Below are 2,675 nucleotides of genomic sequence, written 5' to 3'. Positions count from 1 at the left end.
TATAAGGAAAATGCAAAAAGAATGAGTAAAACGGCCCAAGTAATTTTTAGGTCCTATTCAAGTAACCTTATTAATTTAGGTCATGTTCAACACTTAGAAACTCAAATTGTTTCAATTGAACTTAGCTGAGTAATTTTTTGAAATTCACAAAGAGCTACCCTCATCCCAAGCTTTTATCATATATTCTCCGCAATTGTATAAAACAATTGAAACCCATCCATTACCCTGTGTGTATCTGCATTGGCAAGTCATAGGATTGAGCAACTTCCAAACTTTGTAAGAAGATGTAGTCAATAAGATTTTTATTTGCAATACGGACAGGCTTCCCAACTGAAAGTATAGAATGGTGAGTAAGAATATCCTGAAACAAATCATATTAAAACCAAACTGCACACCCTACTCACCAATCAACACCTGCCTCAGCCCCTCCTCAACATCCTTTTTAGTAACATTAGTATTGATTTCTAGGCCACTGCAGTATGTAGGTATGCTTTTCAATCCAAAGATATCACCAGAAACTGTAATAGTATTGCTAAGGAATCCAGCTAAAACATTATATACTTATAAAGCTAAGACCACATTATGTGTGTGTGTAGAGAGCGAGAGAGACATATGAAGGATATGAATTTAACTTTGAGACAAATGCTTTAGTAAATGAATCCACTGTCCAAGAAGATCCATCAGGCCAGTCCTTCAGGGAACATCAAATTTAGATATATAAATAGCTTATACTTAGAGGCAGAATATAAATAAAATTGCAAATTGAAGGATGCAATTAAACAGGAGTTGGCAAAATAAGAAATTGAGCAATTGCATCTTACCCAACAAGATTTAATTTCTTCAAATTTTCCATTTTAGACTTAACAACTACATAATAATCCCCAAACATAATGAAACATTCATTGTTTAGAAAAATAAAAGAAAAGAGAACAAAATTTGATATGACTAATTATATAACTATAGGCATCAAGCAAAGCAGAGAATGCATTCTGATTTGATCAATTAGGGTTCTCAGAATTCAGAAAGCAAACAACTTTATGGCCTACTATCATGCTCAAATGTCTTGGACATCTAAACATCCTAAGACTATAAGGATAACATTCCTTTTTTTTTTCCAGTCAAAGACAATAGGATGTAAAATGTTGAAAAATAAATCTCTTGTCAGTTTCTATCTTCCTTTATTTTTTCTTGAAGCTATCCATTGGCACATGTGTAGTTTGTTGTTTAACACTCAAAATTCACAAAATCCAAACTGAACTTATGATATAAAGTTAATCAATATTGTGATTTAATTGAAATTTGTATTTTTAACAAAGACTATGGAATCCCTACTTAAAGAAAATTCTTAGACAGATTATGTTCAAGACATTCATTAGTAGTAAACACTTTACAAAACCCTATAAATAAGTAAACAAATGAAGCCTTTGGAATACCCATAATGAAAGCCCATATGCAAAACTACTAGTCTAGAATGAATCTAGCAAAACACAACATTTTTTGTCTCCTTGTTTCAAAACTTTTTTTTTATTACTTAATATTATCAAATACTTGCATAGAAAGCAAGTAACACAGATGCCTCAAATTTTGAAAGCCTAAGTTATAGCTTCAAAAACACAATAGGGATTTGAATATAATATTCTCCTTCCTGCATAAGTAACCAAGTTGAAATGAAATACTACAATGCAAATGCAGCAAGCAAAAAAATAATAAAAAAATAGCCAAAGAGAAGAACAAACTATGTAGATGGCATGGCCACCAATACAAGTAAAAGAAAGACAACAATAAAGAACCTAAAACAATATAAGATGCCTAATAATCATGGGAATGCAGATTAAGAGTGAATGTGTTTAGGTATCTCACCTCATCAAGGATTTCCTCAGCCAACCGTTCAATTCTTAAGATTCTACCAAAAAGAGGTGTAAAACTCCTATGCCATTCTATATCATGTTTTTTGTCCAATTCTAAGCCATCATCAATAAGTATGGCAGAGATTCTTGTAGCTTTGAAGCATGTTGAGTAGATGGATTGCATTCCAGATACTCTACGATGTTCTTCAACACCTTGCAAAGATACCTCAGATCCATACAGCTAAGCAATTTCTCTTAAATTTCTCTAACATTTCATAATAGCCAGTCATAATAAGATTCGTGACTAAAAATAAAGTTTGACTAACAAAAATTCAACAAGATAATATTTTAGCAAATATTGGTTGAACGCTGAAGTGTCAACTAATACATAGTATATGCTACAAAGTTAAGAGAGTAAAGGTGATTGACCATTGACCAAGGTGTTGAAAAAGCCAAAGAGAAGAAGTTTAGTTACCTTCAAAGACACAATGTGTGGTGAGAAAGTAACGGCATCACCATAGGCTTTAGAGAAGGCATAGATACAAGCAAAGTTGGAATCAAGAGAAACTATGTTGTGAGTACGAGACAATTAAATATTTGTGAGTAAGAGCATTTCACAAGGAACATTAAACAAAATTAGGAAAGAGACAAACAAAATCGGAGGTAATTTTGATGATTTTCATTGTTTTAAACTGTAAATTCACTTTTTGTTATACATTGTAATGATAACTTTCAATAATCTTTAATTTCTACAGGATGTGCAAAAGAAGGCACAGACCATCCAGAAACAAAACATTGCCCCTCACGTGTTGTCTCGTGGGGGTTATG

At 32.4% G+C, this 2,675-nt stretch overlaps 1 pseudogene; it reads right to left on the bottom strand.

Moving 5' to 3' along the window:
* Positions 1-220: 220 nt before the first annotated feature.
* LOC100812295 (uncharacterized) lies at positions 221-2,433 on the bottom strand (annotated as a pseudogene).
* Positions 2,434-2,675: the final 242 nt, after the last annotated feature.

This window comes from Glycine max, chromosome 1 (assembly GCF_000004515.6).
Source record: "Glycine max cultivar Williams 82 chromosome 1, Glycine_max_v4.0, whole genome shotgun sequence".
Classification (NCBI taxonomy): Eukaryota; Viridiplantae; Streptophyta; class Magnoliopsida; order Fabales; family Fabaceae; genus Glycine; species Glycine max.
Note: the sequence above shows the minus strand (reverse complement) of the source record. Positions and strands in the feature narration are given on the sequence as shown.